The 17288-nt window shown below is 39.6% G+C and overlaps 1 non-coding gene across 1 annotated transcript; it reads left to right on the top strand.

Annotated features, from left to right (window-relative positions):
- The first annotated feature begins 15724 nt into the window (after window positions 1-15724).
- On the top strand, window positions 15725-15831 carry LOC117015487 (U6 spliceosomal RNA). The gene has a single exon (XR_004421726.1). It is a non-coding gene; the product is annotated as a U6 spliceosomal RNA (small nuclear RNA).
- The last annotated feature ends 1457 nt before the right edge of the window (window positions 15832-17288 follow it).

Below are 17288 nucleotides of genomic sequence, written 5' to 3' on the forward strand. Positions count from 1 at the left end.
CAAAGAAATAAATCCCAAATGAAAGAACAGAAGAAAACTTCAGGAAAAAAGAACTAAATGAAATGGAAGCAAGCAACCTACGAAATACAAAGTTCAAAACAATGGTTATAAGGGTGCTCAAGTAACTTAGTGAGAACTTCAACAAAGACATTGCAAGCATGAAAAAGGACATAGAAACCATAGAAAAGAACAAGTCAGAAGTGAAGAATACAATAACTGTACTGAAGAATGCACTAGAAGTAATCACCAGCAGACTAGATGAAGCAGAGGATTGAATCAGAGATTTGGAAGACAAAGTAGTAGAAAATACCCAATCAGAACAGAAAAAAAAAAATTTTTTTTTTTAAATGAGGATAGCTTAAGAGACTTCTGGGACAACATCAGGCATAACTACATTTGCATCACAGGGTACTGGAAGGAGAAGAGAGAAAACAAGGGATTGAGAACTTATTTGAAGAAATAATGACTGAAAACTTTCCTACCTTGGTGAAGGAAATAGACATACAAGTACAGGAAGGGCAGCGAGTCCCAAACAAGATGAACCCAAACAGGCCTACACTGAGACACATCATAATTAAAATGACAAAGGTTAAAGACAACAAGAGAATGCTAAAAGCAGCAAGAGAAAGGCAACTAGTAACCTACAAGGGAGCTGCCATAAGATTGTCAGCTGATTTCTCAACAGAAACTTTGCAGGCCAGAAGGAATTGCCATGATATATTAAAAGTGATGAAAACCAAGGACCTACAACAAAAACTACTCTGCCCAGCAAGGCTATCATTTAAAATTGAAAGACAGATAAAGATCTACCCAGACAACGAAAAAAAAAGAACTAAAGAAGTTCATCACCACCAAACCAGTATTACAAGAAATATTAGAGGGACTTCTTAAATAAAAACAAAAAAATAAAAAATATGCTCTTTCATCATATCACATATGATCTTTAGCAATAACTATATTCGAGGTCTGACAAAATTAAGTTCTCAAACTTGTTGAAACTATGTTGCTAACATTTTTTTGATATCAGAGGGATTAGTCATTATGAATTTGGACCAACTGGACAAGCAGTTAACCAAGTTTACTCTTTGGAAGTGATGAAAAGGCTGCGTGAAAAAGTTAGATGACCTGAACTTTTCGCCAACAATTCTTGGCTTTTGCATCACGATGCACCAGCTCACATGGCACTGTCTGTGAGGGAGTTTTTAGCCAGTAAACAAATGACTGTATTGGAACACCCTCCCTACTCACCCGATCTGGCCCCCAATGACTCCTTTCTTTACCCGAAGATAAAGGAAATATTGAAAGAAAGACATTTTGCTGACATTCAGGACATCAAGGGTAATACGATGACAGCTCTGATGGCCATTCCAGAAAATGAGTTCCAAAATTTTCATCCCCACTTTCTGAAGTCCACACCTACCCCAAGTCTGCAATCCCAAAGCATGGCAATGCAGAGGGGGCAGGAGAGAGGGCTGGCACCCACCTGTGCTCTGTGTCCCTCACAGTCTACTTTGGTCATGTCTCCATGGCAATGGAAGAAGGTGACTAGGACCACACCCACAATGAAATGTTAGAAAGATCCTTCTCATTCCTTTCTCCCCCTCTGTGCCTGAGGCTATGCAGTAGACCTACTGACCCTTTTGGAAGGAATCCTTGGGAAGTCATTAAGTCTGTCTTTATTACAGTAGAGTTATTGCTAGACAAACTGGGGTTAGATTCCAGCTCTGCCCCTGACTAGCTGGCTGGTTTTGGAGAACCTGCTTAAACTACTGAGCCCCACCTACTACCTCACTATGGCAGTTAAGTTAAAGAAAATATGCGAACTCACTCAGTGTAGTGCATAGCACATAGAAGGTACTCAAATATTGCTTGGCTCTAATATGAGTCTTTTCTCCTGCCCCCAAGGGAGACTAAATAGCCCAGGAAGTTAGGAGGATCTTTTGTTCTTAAAGGCTCTTCTCTATACCTTTCTGACCTTTAAGGAAGTAAATTTTATTGTCTAGTTTTAGGCCTTCCTTATTGCCTAGCATATGTCCTTCCTTATTCGGATCTCAGGGGATAAGAAAGTTAAACCACACCAGCAGTGTGTGATGACCCTTTAATAGGTTTATTGAAGTTGAGGGTCCACAGAGGAGGCTCTGGGCAGTCATGTCATGTTCCCGCCCTTTCTCTGTGCCCCCAGAGCTCCGGGTGATGGTCGAACATCACCTGGGGCAACAGCAGCAGAGAGAGGAGCCTGAGGGAGCTGCTGACAGCACAGGCACCCAAGAGACCTGCCCACCTGGGATCACAGACACACACATCCTCCCACATCCCCCACACACAGTCTCCTTGCTCACCATTATTGGGGATGAGTTCGCAAACTTAACTGTCTGACCTCGTATCTATCAACAATTATTTTAAATGTAAATACTGGATTAAATGTTCCAATCAAAAGACAAAGCGTGGCTGAATGGATAAGAAAAAACAAAGCCCTTACATATGCTGCCTACAAGAGACTCACTTCAGTTTGAAAAACACACACAGAATGAATACAAAAGGATAGTAAAAGATATTTCATGAAAATGAAAACAAAACAAAACAATACAAAAAGGTAGGGTAGCAATACTTATACCTGACATAATAGACAAAGGCTATGACAAGAGACAAAGAAGGATTGGGTATTTATCCAAAGAAACCCAAAACACTAATTCAAGGGGACATGTGCATCCATATTTTCATAGCAGCATTGTTTACAATGACCAATATATGTAGGCAGCCTGGGTGTCTGTCAATGGAAGAATGGATAAAGGGGAGGTGGTATATATATATATATATATATATATATATATATATATATACACATATATACACAATAGCATATTGCTCGGCCATGGAAAGGAATGGGTTCTTGCCATCTGCAGCAACATGGGTCGATCTTGAAGGTATTGTGCTGAGTGTAGTATGTCAGACAGAAAAAGACAGATGCAATGTGATTTTGCTTATATGTGGAATCTAAAGAACAAAATAAAGAAACAAACAAAACAGAAACAAACTCATAGATATAGAAAACATTTTGATTGTTGCCAGATGGGAGGGAATTGGAAGGCTGTGTGCAAAAAGGGGGAGGGATTAAGAAGCAGACATTGATTATTACGTGAAAACCAAAAATATGAATAATAAAATGGCAATAACTATGTACCTATCAATAATCATTTTAAATGTAAATGAATTAAATACTCCAATCAAAAGACATAGGGTAGCTGAGTGGATAAGAAAACAAGACCCATGCATATGCTGTCTACAAAAGACCCACCTCAGATTGAAAGACACACACAGACTGAAAGTAAAGGGATGGAAAAAGATATTTTATGCCAATGGAAATGAGAAAAAATCTGGGGTAGCAATAGTTATATTGGACAAATTAGACTTTAAAATAAAGACTATAATAAAAGACAAAGAAGGACACTACATAATAATAAAGGGATCAATCCAACAAGAGGACATAACCCTAGTAAACATCTATGCACCCAACATAGGAGCACCTAACTATATAAAACAAATATTAACAGACATAAAGATTAACAGTAACACAATCATAGTAGGGGATTTCAACAGCCCACTGACACCAATGGACAGATCCTCCACGGAATCAGTGGCCTCAAATGACACATTAGACTGGATGGATTTGATATTTTTAGAGCATTTCACCCCAAAGCAGCAGAATATACATTCTTTCAAGTGTGCATGGAACATTTTCCAAGATAGACCACATGCTAGGCCACAAAACAAGTCTCAATAATTTTAAGAAGATTAAAATCACATCAAGCATTTTCTCTGACAACAGTGCTATGAAACTAGAAATCAATTACAAGAAAAAAACACTGAAAAACACAAACACACGGAGACTGAATAACATGCTACTAAATACTGAATGAGTCAACAATGAGACCAAGTAAGAAATCAAAAGATACCTTGAGACAAATGAAAATGATAACACAACAACCCCACATCTATGGGACATAGCAAAAGCAGTCCTAAGAGAGAATTGACAGCAATACAGGCCTACCTAAACAAACAAGAAAAATTTCAAATCAACAGTCTATCTTTACACCTAAGGGAACTGGAAAAAGAACATCAAACAAGCCCAAAGTGAGTACACAGAAAGAAATAATAAACATCAGAGTGGAAATAAACAAAATAGAGACCAAAAAATCAGTACAAAAAAATCAATGAAACCAAGAGCTAGTTTTTTGAAAAGATAAACAAAATTGACATATCTTTAACTAGACACATCAAGAAAAAAGAGAGAAAGGACCCAAATAAGTAAAATCAGAAATGAAAGAGGAGGGGGCGGGCCCAGTGGCTCAGGCGGTTAGAGCTCCATGCTCCTAACTCCGAAGGCTGCCGGTTCGATTCCCACATGGGCCAGTGGGCTCTCAACCACAAGGTTGCCGGTTTGACTCCTCAACTCCCACAAGGGACGGTGGGGTCTGCCCCCTGCAACTAAGATTGAACACAGCATCTTGAGCTGAGCTTCTGCTGAAGTCCCAGTTTGCTCAGTTCGTTGGAGTGTGTCCTCTTAACCACAAGGTTGCTTGTTCGACTCCCACAAGAGATGGTGGGCTGTGCCCCCTGCAACTAGAAATGGCAACTGGACCTGGAGCTGAGCTGTGCCCTCCACAATTAAAATTGAAAGGACAACAACTTGACTTGAAAAAAGCCCTGGAAGTACACACTGTTCACCAATAAAGTCCTGTTCCCCTTCCCCAATAAAAAATTTTAAAAAAAGGAAAAAGAAAATAAATGAAAGAGAAGTGACCACAGATACCACAGGAATACAAAAAGTTTAAGGAAATACTGTGAGCAACTGTACGCCAACAAATTAGACAATCTGGAAGAAATGGATAAATTCCTAGAAGCATACAACCTTCCAAGGCTGAATCAAGAAGAAACAAAAAATCTGAACAGACTGATTACTACCAATGAAATTGAATCAGCAATCAACAAGCTCCAAACAAACAAAAGTCCTGGACCAGATGGCTGCAAAAAAGAATTAAGACCTATTCTCCTCAAACCATTCCCAAAAAATCCAGAAGGTGGGAAGTCCCCCAAGCTCATTTTACAAGGCCACCATGACCCTGATCCCCAAACCAGACAAATATATTAGAAAAAAAAAAAAAGTCAAACTATAGGCCAATAGCCCTAATGAACATATTCATAGATGTAAAAATCCTCAACAAAATATTAGCAAACTGAAATCAGCAGTACATTAAAAAGATAATATACCACAATCAAGTGGGATTCATTCCTGGTATGCCAGGTTGATTCAATATTCACAAATCAATTAACAAGATACATCACATAAACAAAATAAAAATCATATGGTCATGTCAATAGATGCAGAAAAAGCTTTTGACAAAATCCAGCATCCATTTATGATAAAATCTCATAGCAAAATGGGAATAGAGAGAACATATCTCAAGATAATAAAGGGCATATATGATAAACCCACAGCTAACATCATACTCAATGGGGAAAAGCTAAAAGCATTCCTCTTGAGATCAGGACCAAGACAAGGATGCCCACTTTTATTCAACATAGTACTGGAAGTTCTAGGCACAGCAATCAGACAAGAAAAAGAAATAAAAGGCATCCAAATAGGAAAGAAAGAAGTAAAATTATAATTATTTGCAGATGATATGATACTATTTCTAGAGAACCCCAAATATTCCACACAAAAAAACTATAAAAATTGATAAATAAATTCAGTAAAGTAGTAGGATACAAAATTAATATTCAGAAACTGGTTGCATTTTTATATACCAATAATGAGCTACCAGAAAGAGAAATTAAGAAAACGATCCCATTTACAATTGCATCAAAAAATAAAATACTAAGGAATTAAATTTAACCAAGGAAGTAAAAGACCTATACTCAGAAAATTATAAGACATTAAGAGAGAAATTACTTTAGATCAAAATGGCGGCATGAGGTGAGCCTCTGGAAATCTCCCGTGGAATTTACAACAAATTGAAAAACTATAATTCCACAAAGGACTTCCTGCACAGCAGACAGGCAAGACGAAGAGTCTCACTACTGAATTCACCTAAAGGTGGGTAAATTGCGCTAGCAGAGGAGGAGGGAAGGGAGAAGTGCGAAGACGGAGCCACACGAGCACAGGACGCAGACCTAGCTCAGTGCTCCAATCTCGCTGCATCCCGGAACTACCGCAGCTGCGGGAGAGGGAAGAACTCGGACTGTTAGGACTCCACTTATGGCCCTCAGTGCTGAGGGGACAGCATATAACACGGCTGAACCCAACGTTAACGGCAGAGACCTCGAAGCAAAGACTGAGGGAAGAAGGCTGAAAATGGTGGTTTAAGCCCTCACTAATGCAGAGAATGGAAGCCTTGGGCACTGACAGTAGCTGACCTCTCCCTACCCTCCCAGAGCTTGCCCACACCCACCTGCCCAGTGCTAGAAGCAGAACAGTAGCAGTGTCAAATCAAAAGAACAGAATATTTGCAGTTCTGAGAACTGGTGGTCTACAGACACAGATTTCCAGCCCAACTAATTCCAGCAAAGGGGACGGAGCGGTGGAAGCAGGACCAGATATGCTGGTGGTCACGACCATTGCTCTGGGCCAAATTTCACAAATCACCCCGCCCCTGTCCCCACCTATCTGGGTGGATACCTGCAGGAATAAACAGAACTGCTGAAACACATGGGCTCTGAATCTGGAGCAGGAAGAACTTTGGAACTTCAAAAGCTCTCCGCATTCCCCCACGGACACTGCGCCCTGTGACCCAGGTGAACGGTTAACAGAGGAGAAGCCCAACTTCCAGAGAATCCCCCCCATTGTATGAGAAGCTAGAATAGTGCAGAGAAAACATAGCACTACCGTGTGAGAGAGAAAAACAGGCTGCAGTTGGAGAGAAAATAAAACATTCTACAAAGACGTACCGGAAAACAAAAGAAAGACCTCTTCCTATCAACCTGTTGCAGAAGCCACTCCTGTAGATATCTAGGAAGAGAAATAATAAATCAGTAATTGCCATGAACAACCAAGGCAACAAGACAGCTCAGAAAGAAAGTGAAAAGTCTCCAGAAAAGGAACTTAAAGATATGGAAATAGGTGACTTAAATGACAGAGAATTCAAGATTGCAGTTCTCAAAAACTCAACAAGATGCAAGAAAACATAGAGAGGCAGTTTAATGAACTCAGAAACACAATTAAAGAACAACATGAACATTTTACCAAAGAGATTGAAATTTTAAAAAAGAACCAAATAGAATTTCTGGAGATTAAGAACTCAATAGAAGAAATTAAGAATGAAATAGCCAGCTTAGGTAGCAGAGTTGACCAGATGGAGGAAAGAATCAGTGACATCGAAGATAGAAACCTAGAAATGACACAGATGGAAGAAGAAAGAGACTTGAGACTTAAAAGAATTGAAAGAACTCTATAAGTGCTTTCTGACTCCATCAAAAAGAAGAATATAAGAATAATGGGCATACCAGAAGGAGTAGAAAGGGAGAAGGGAACAGAGTATATTCAAACAAATAGTCGATGAGAACTTCCCAAACTTGTGGACAGAACTGGATCCTCCAATCCAAGAAGCAAATAGAACACCTAATTATCTCAATCCCAACAGGCCTTCTCCTCCAAGGCACATTGTATTGAAGCTGTCTAAAATCAACGAAAAAGAAAGAATCCTCAAGGCAGCCAGGGAAAAGAAGACGATAACCTACAAAGGAAAGCCCATTAGATTATCATCAGATTTTTCAGCAGAAACTCTACAAACCAGGAGGGAGTGGAACCAAATATTTAAACTATTGAAAGAGAGAAATTATGAGCCAAGAATAACATACACAGCAAAAATATCCTTTAGATATGAAGGAGGAATAAAGACCTTTCCAGACATACAGAAGCTGAGGGAATTTTCTAATACACGACCTGCACTACAAGAAATACTAAAGGAGGCTATTCGACCACCATCAACAGGGACAATTTGTGGCAACCAAAGCATAAAAAGGGGGAGAGTGAAGGCCTGAATTGGAATATTGGAATAGAAAAAGTAAGCGTACTGAAGAAAATGGAATACTCTAAATATCAAACTTTCTTTTACTTAAACTTAAGGGTAACCACTCAAGAAAAATCCAGAACTGAAATATATACTGTAATAAAAGAAGAAACAGAGGGAAACATCATAGAATACCACCACACAGAAATAATAGACAACAATAAAAAGGCAAGGAAACAATGGAGACACAGCCTTAACAGAAAACTAAATATAAAATGACAGGAAATCCTCACATATCAATAATCACCCTAAATGTAAATGGACTGCACTCACCAATAAAAAGGCACAGAGTAGCAGATTGGATCAAAAAACTAAACCCAACCATATGCTGTCTCCAAGAGACACATCTCAGCTACAAGGACAAGCATAGACTCAAAGTGAAAGGGTGGAAATTGACACTCCAAGCAAATGGTATCCAGAGAAAATCAGGTGTAACCATACTGATATCAAATGAAACAGACTTCAGGGTGAAAAAGATAACAAGAGACAAAGATGGACATTTCATAATGGTAAAGGGGACTACACAACAAGAAGACATAACAGTCATCAATATTTATGCCCCCAATCAGGGAGCACCGAAATATACCAAGGAACTACTAACAGAACTAAAGGGAGAAATTGACCAAAACACAATTATACTAGGGGACTTAAACACATCAATGACAGCTATGGATAGATCATCCAAACAGAAAATAAATAATGAAATAGCAGCCCTAATGACATGTTAGATGAAATGGACATAATTGACATATATAGAGTACTTCATCCTAAAACATCAGACTATACATTTTTTTCTAGTGTACATGGAACATTCTCAAGGATAGACCATATATTGGGACATAAAATCAGCCTCAGCAAATTTACGAAGATTGAAATCATACCAAGCATATTCTCTGATCACAAGGCTTTGAAATTGGATATCAACTGCAAGAAGAAAGCACGAAAAAACACAAATACATGGAGATTAAACAACATACTTTTAAAGAACGACCGGGTCAAAGAAGAAATTAGAGGAGAGATCAAAAGATACATAGAAACAAAGTCCTCACCAGAGCAATTGGGCAAGTGAAAGAATAAAAGGCATCCAAATTGGGAATGAAGAAGTTAAATTGTCACTCTTTGCAGATGATATGATGTTATATATAGAAAACCCTAAAGACTCCACCAAAAAGCTATTAGAAACAATCAACGAATACAGTAAAGTTGCTGGCTACAAAATCAACGTACAAAAGTCCATTGCATTCGTATATACTAACACAGAAATCTCAGAAAAAGAAACACAAAAAACAATTCCTTTTGCATTTGCAGCAAAAAGAATAAAATACCTAGGAATAAACTTAACCAAGGATATGAAGGACCTATATGCTGAAAAAAGATGTTTTTGAAAGAAATTGAAGAAGACACAAAGAAATTGAAAGACATTCTATGCTAATGGATTGGAAGAACCAACATAGTTAAAATGGCCATATTACCCAAAGAAATATACAGATTTAATGCAATCCCCATGAAAATCCCAATGGCATTTTTAAAAGAAATAGAACAAAAAGTCATCAGATTTGTTTGGAACCACAAAAGACACCAAATAGCCAAAGCAATCTTAAGAAAAAAGAACAATACTGGAGGTATCACACTCCCTGACTTTAGCTTGTACTACAGGGCTACAAAAATCAAAACAGCATTGTATTGGCAGAAAAACAGACACATAGACCAATGGAATAGAATTGAGAACCCAGAAATAAAAACCACAGAAATATGGGCAGATAATTTTTGACAAAGAAGCTAAAAACATACAATGGAGGAAAGACAGCCTCTTCAATAAATGGTGCTGGCAGAATTGGAAAGCTACGTGCAACAGAATGAAACTGGACTGCTATCTGTCACCATGTACCAAAATTAATTCAAAATGGAGCAAAGGCTTAAGCATAAGACCTGACACAATAAACTGCATAGAAGAAAACATGGGTACTAAACTTATGGACCTTGGGTTCAAAGAGCATTTTATGAATTTGACTCCAAAGGCAATGGAAGTAAAAGCTAAAATAAACAAATGGGACTATATGAAACTTAAAAGCTTCTGCACAGAAAAAGAAACCATCGACAAAATAAAGAGGCAACTAATTGAATGGGAGAAGATTTTGGCAAACAGTGCCTCCGAAAAGGGGCTAATATCCAAAATATACAAGGAACTCATGCAACTCAACAACAAAAAACAAACAACCCAATTGAAAAATGGGCAGAGGACCTGAAGAGACATTTCTCCAAAGAGGACATACAAATGGCAAATAGACATATGAAAAAATGCTCAACATCACTAATCATCAGAGAATCGCACATAAAAACCACAATGAGATATCACCTCACCCCAGTCAGAATGGCTATCATCAACAAGACAAATAGTAACAAGCGTTGGAGAGGCTGTGGAGAAAAAGGAACCCTCATACACTGTTGGTGGGAATGCAGACTGGTGCAGTCGCTATGGAAGGCAGTGTGGAGGTTCCTCAAAAAATTACGAATAGAATTACCGTATGACCCAGCAATCCCTCTCCTGGGTATCTACCCAAAAAATCTGAAAACATTTATACATAAAGATACGTGTGCTCCAATGTTCATTGCAGCTTCGTTTATGGTGGCCAAGACATGGAAACAACCAAAATGTCCTTCAATAGATGAATGGATAAAAAAGTTGTGGTATATATACACAATGGAATACTATTCGGCAGTAAGAAAAGATGATATAGGAACATTTGTGACAACATGGATGGGTCTTGAGATTATAATGCTAAGCGAAACAAGTCAGACAGAAAAAGCAGAGAACCATATGATTTCACTGATACGTGGTATATAAACCAAAAACAACAAAAGAACAAGACAAACAAATGAGAAACAAAAACTCAGACACAGACAATAGTTTAGTGGTTACCAGAGGGTAAGGGGGGTGGGAGATGAGGGTAAGTGGGATCAAATATATGGTGATGGAAGGAGAACTGACTCTGGGTGGTGAACACACAATGGGATTTATAGATGATGTAATACAGAATTGTACACCTGAAATCCATGTAATTTTACTAATTGTCACCCCAATAAATTAAAAAAAAAGAAATGCAAATTGGTAATTACAAAATAGTCATGGGGAAGTAAAGTAAAGCATAGGGAATATAGTCAATAACATGGTAATATCTATATATAATGCTAGACTAGTCTAGAGTGCTAGACTAGTCAGGGGGATAACTTCTTAAATTATATAAATGTCTAACAAATATGCTGTACACCTGAAATTCATATAAAATATTGAATTCCAACTATCATTGAAAAATTAAAAGGGTGGGGGGGAAGTGAAGGAGAATAAGAGGTTCAAATTTCCAGGTATAAAACAAGTAAGTCATAAGGATATAATGTACAGTATAGGGAATATATTCAATAATATTGTGATAGCATGGTACAGTGTCGGATGGTTGCTGGGCTTGTCATGGTATATAATACCATGATATATAAATATTGAATTTATGTATATAAATATTGAATAACTATGGTGTACACCTGAAACTAATATAATATTGTATGTTAGCTGTATTTTAATAAAAAAATCTTTTAAAAAAATAAACATAAAAAGATGCCAGGAACCATCAGCAGAGATTCGATTTCATTTATCTGGAGTGGGGCCTAAGCCTGGGTGTTTTCTAAAGCTGCCCAAATGGCTCTCATGTGTAGCCAGGGCTGAGAACCACTCTTCTTAAACAGAGAGCTTTACTGTCAGAGTTCTAGACCCTTTGGGCTTGCTAAACCCCCAGCTCTGTTTTTTCCTATGAGTATCAAGTATTTAGCCTGTTTTCTTTCCAAGCTGCTGCCACCCACATTCCTACTAAAATCATCTTCCCTCTGACCTTCCCATAGATTAGGACATAAGGTCGTCCTTTCTATCCCACCAACCAGTTCCTAGACAATACCCAAGGAAGGTGAAGAAAGGAAGTGACATTTTGTGTCTTCTGTGTGCCAGGTGCTATGCTAGATACTCACAATTGCTTTAAAGCCACCCAACGAGCTAGGCATTAACCATCCCATTCTATAGATAAGGAATCTGAAGACCAAGGAAATCAAGAAACATGCTCTAGATTTCTGGAATTCAAAGCCATTCTGTTTTAGTCAAACCCAGGTCCTTTCCAAGTTGCCAATGACAATACATTGTTCTTTCTATACCCCCCTCCTCCCCTGGCTTTTAAGAGCTTTTTCTTATTTACTTTTTTTGTTTAATTGTTAAATTATTCCTTTACTATAGTGACCATACAGAGGTGAGCAGATAATAGAATGAACTTGAGTTCAAGACATCTCACACATTACTGGGATCATTATCCCTGATCTTCCCTGAACTCTAAGTTAACTAGGACCAAGTGCTTAGACTTTTGGATGGCTCATGGAGCATGTCATTGGTTCTTACTTTGAGGAATCAGCCCTGACCATCCCCAGACAGAAGCTAACCTCTCTCCTCAGCCCAGGGAGAGTCAAAATTGTTGTCATGCAGCAGCCTACCCGTCTGCTCCCATACCTACTCCTAAAGAAAGGAGAGTCTGTGAGACTAATCGTTTCAGGGACTTTGCTTCACCTTTGTGCTTACACCTTATGTCTCCCTATTTGGCCCCAGGGGATGGCTGATTAGCCAATGACGAGTAAGATTCCCCATGGGGGGGACAACTCAAGCCAGGCACAGCCGAGTGGGGACCAACCGGAGAACCCACGGGGTTGGTAGAGGTAGGCATAGACCCCCACCTTCCCCCAGTTAAGGAGAGCTTCTGCCTCTGTGGCTGCATTCCTTTCCCACAACCTGCTTGGGAAGAGATTCAGTGGTGTAATAACATCAGTTCTCCATCTATCCATTTCAGTAAGTTTCAGCATAAAGGTTTTGTCCCTTTGGGAGGTACATACTGAAACTGACAGTTCAGCTGCTTGCAGGCAAGGGTAATTAGTTCAAATCAGTTTCTTAGTATAATGTGTGAAATTCACAGACCTTGGAGGAAACAATGTTGCTTTCTTGTGTTTGCATCCATAAAAGCCACAAGGAGGACTGATTCAGGGGCTGTCAGTCCTTTGAGGCTGTGAGACCCTTGGCCCCTGTTTCATAACTTTCTTGACTTCTGTTTCTTATTTTCTTAACCCTTCGCCACCTCTTCTCATTCGCTCACTGCCTGTGTTGTGGTGGACACGACACAGAATGATGCTACTGGTTGGGTGGTATTCTTGTTCTACTCTCTCCCCACCCTGAACTTGATTATTCCTTCCCCCTCCCATTTTTAAGCCGTTGTTTCTCAGTCTAGTTGTAGGGTGTAGCTCCCTGGCCCAGGCTGGTATTACGAGCCTTGTGCTCCTCCCAGCTGAGGCAGTTGGTCGCCGGTCCGCTCACAGAAGCTCAGGGCAGCTCTCGCCAGCTGCCAGCCCCTCACGATGGCTGCTGACCACTCACACTGGCTGCCAGCCACCAGCCACTCACGGTAGCATATGTCAACACACAGCAGCCCACGTCAGCATATAGCAGCCTACAGCAGCTCACAGCAGCCCACACCGACCTCTGACTGTTCACGGCAGCCCAGCTCCAGGGAGAGCCATTGTTCACAGTCTTAGCTGTAGACGGCGCAGCTCACTGGCCCAGCCCATGTGGGAATCGAACCAACCACCCGGCATTGGGAGCATTGCACTCCAACCGCCTGAGCCACTGGGCCAGTCCCCGTATGATCATCTTTCTACTGATCTCTTTACATTCAATCAAGAAATCTGTTTGGGTAGATTTTCAGTCTTACCTTCCAACCCCTCTGGTTGTTTGGGATTAGAGGCTGTGATATAAAAACGGGCTGTTAGGTCCTGTGGGGGACAAATAGGAAGGGGTTGGCATGCCAGGAGCATCACTATGTCTTTGCTGGTGGGAATTTAAATCAGAAGACACTTTGTTCCTTCCAGACAGGATGGGTCCAACATCAGAGGCAATCAGCTGAGGAAATAGCAGTGGCCTGAACCCCTGGAAAGTCTAATTGGCCTGAAGGCTGGAGGGTTTTCCTGGTCTGGTTGGTGGTGGTTCCACCCAACATCAGGTACTAAAGACAAGCAGACTCTGTAGAGAACCAAAAATACAATTCATGTCAGGACTCTTTACTGATTACCTACTAAGTGTCAAGCATTATATGCCAAGCTGGGGATAAAGACTTCAGATATGAGTAACACAGCCTCTTTCTTTAGTTTGCTTTCAGTCTAATGACTTGATAGAGCTGGCTTAACACCACCTAAAAAACACCAGTGTCCCAAATGAACCTACTTCATATGTGGACTCCTTTGGCAATCTGGAGGACATCAGTTATACCCTACTTGGTTTCCCATGTTGAAGCCAAGCTCTGAAAGCCTAGATCCAGAAACCAGGCAAAGAGAGCAGCAGCGGTCAAAATGGAAGAACTTTTGAATAGTGGATGGTTCCCTGGAACTCTGCCTCTGACCTGATCCCGATCACCCCCTCTTTCCTTTCTTACTTTCATGCCTACCTTGAAACAGGACAGATAACTAAAGCCCTGGGACAAATCTCACTGTTTTAAAAATGGTCAAAAAACCACATGCAGATACTGTTTTTTGTGGTGGAACTTAGTTGGAAAGTATCCCAGTCAATGTTTTGTCTCCAGACTCTCCTGACTTCCATTGTTAGTAAACGCAGTATTATTCAGCATGCTGGAATTTAGAAAAAAAGCAAAAAACCCATTTGTACCGAATGAGTATATTTGCCAGGCTATCTAGGACCATCTAAGAAAGCATCTCTCAGATCCAGTTGCCAGAACCAGTGTTTTCCATTGAAAAGTGACTGCTTTCTGAACTCAAAAATTATGCAAAAGTTATCTGTGCATTATTTACAACCATCTTTATGTTAAGGTCACTCTGCCTCACTCATGAGATCAGAGTCTGCTGCATATGCATCTGCTTTATTTTGAGTAGGCATTATATTGAAGCCTTTTTTGTGTCCCCAACACTTAGGCCATGCTAGACAGAGGAGATACTCATATTTACTAAATTGAAATGAAATCTCTGTGGGGCCAGGAAGAGAAGCTCTGTACCCTATCCCCCTCTCATCTTCACATTCCCCTGTCCCCAGATTCAATCAGACTGCTTCATATCTATGAGTTCAGCCCTGGCAGCAGGGTGGTAATTACCCCCTCGTCTCCACCAGTCCCCTGGCCTTTTGTTGCAGGAAAGTGCATGGGCTTTGCCGTCATGTAGATCGACGTTCAAATCCTTCTTTTATCACTTTCTACCTAGTCACTTTACATCACTGAGCCCCTATTTCCAATGCAAAACATCTACTATGATCATTAAATAACATACGTAAACCACCTAGTGTATAGTAGCCCATTCATTATGTTTAATTTCTTTAAAAACTCTTTGCACGTCCTGAGAAGTGTGGGTTCCTGACAAAGACTTTTCTAACAGCCTACACAGCTCAAACCTATTGGAGCAACCAAAAGTGCCATCTGCCTAACACCTCTAAACTCTTCAAATTCAAATCTGAGGCTTTTTCAATTGTTGTCTTTTTTAAAAAATAAGGAGTGTCTCAAATTTGAACCCTTGTGCACTGTTAGTAGAAAGTAAAATGGTACATCTGCTATGGATGGTTAAAAAAAATTAAAAATAGAATTGCCATGCTCACTCCAGCAGCACATATACTAAAATTGGAATGATACAGAGAAGAGTAGCATGGCCCATGCACAAGGATTACATTCAAATTCGTGAAGCATTCCATAATTTTATGGGCACTGGACTTATTCTATGTTTTATGGGCACTTCATAGATTGTGTGGATGCCTGACCACTGCACTATAAACCTAAAGCTGAAGTTGAATAATATTGAATGTCAACTATAACTCTCTCTCTCTCTCTCTCTCTCTCTATATATATATATATATATATATATAGAGAGAGAGAGAGAGAGAGAGTACAACAGAGTACAACAGAGGGAATATAGTCAATGGAATTGTAACAGCTACATTCAATGTCAGATGGGTAGTAGATTAGTAGATTGGGGGGGTTATCATTTTGTGAAGGGTGTAAATGTCTTAACTGTTACATTGTTATGTAAACCTGAAACTAAATAAAAAATAATATGTGAGGATCAAAAACTAAATAGAATAGCCATTTGATCCAGCAATTCCACTTCTGAGCATATATCCAAAATAATTAAAAGCAGGGTCTCAAAGAGATATTTGTACACCCACTTCATAGCAGCATTATTCACAATAGCAAAGAGGTGGAAGCAACCCAAATGACCTTTGATGGATAAATGAATAAACAAAATGTGGCATATTTATACAATAGGATAGTGTAGGAAAAAAATTCTGACACATGCTACAACATAGATGAAACTTGAGAGAATTATGCTAAGTGAAGTAAGCCAGGCCAAAAAGACAACTACTATATTATTCCACCTATATGAGGTATCTAGATTAGTCAGATTCATAGAAACAGAAAATAGAATGGTGGTTCCCAGGGATTGGGGACGGGAGGGTATGTGTGAAATGGGGAATTTTTGTTTAATGAATATAGAGTTTCAGTTCTGACAGATGAAAAAGTTCTGGAGACTGGTCACATGACAATCTCACATCAACACTTCTGAACTGTACATATAAAAATGATTAACATGGTAAATTTTACGTTGTATGTAATTTACCATAATTAAAACTAAAAAAAAAAAAAAAGAGGTGCTTCTTTAAGAGATGTTGGCTTTAGGGCATTAGTTGAGGAGACAGCATATAGGACACATGGGTTCATCGAAGCTACTGGGATTCTATATGATCTAAATTCTAAGGTTCCCAAATGTTTTTTTCCAGCCCCTGAACTCATATACCTAACTGTGTGCATCTCCACTACAATGCCTAACAAGCATCTCTAACTTAGCACATCCAAAGCATACTTTGATTTTCCACCCAACTCTGTCTCTCCCCATCTTTCCAATGTCAGGAAATGGAGCTACCACCTATCTAGTTGCTTAAACTAAAAATCTAGGACTCAATCTTGACTTCCCTAACTCTCCATATCTGGTCCATCTTCAGGACTTGTCAGTTGCCTGTCTAAAAACACATCAGCCCTCTTCCACTGCACTGGGCCAGTATGCCATCATTTCTCAATAAGGCAGGGCTGGTTCCTCCAGCTTCCACCCTGGCCTCCCTTTCCTCACGCAACAGTCTCTCCCATGTGCCTTTAGAAATGT

Source organism: Rhinolophus ferrumequinum, chromosome 22, assembly GCF_004115265.2.
Source record: "Rhinolophus ferrumequinum isolate MPI-CBG mRhiFer1 chromosome 22, mRhiFer1_v1.p, whole genome shotgun sequence".
Lineage (NCBI taxonomy): Eukaryota > Metazoa > Chordata > Mammalia > Chiroptera > Rhinolophidae > Rhinolophus > Rhinolophus ferrumequinum.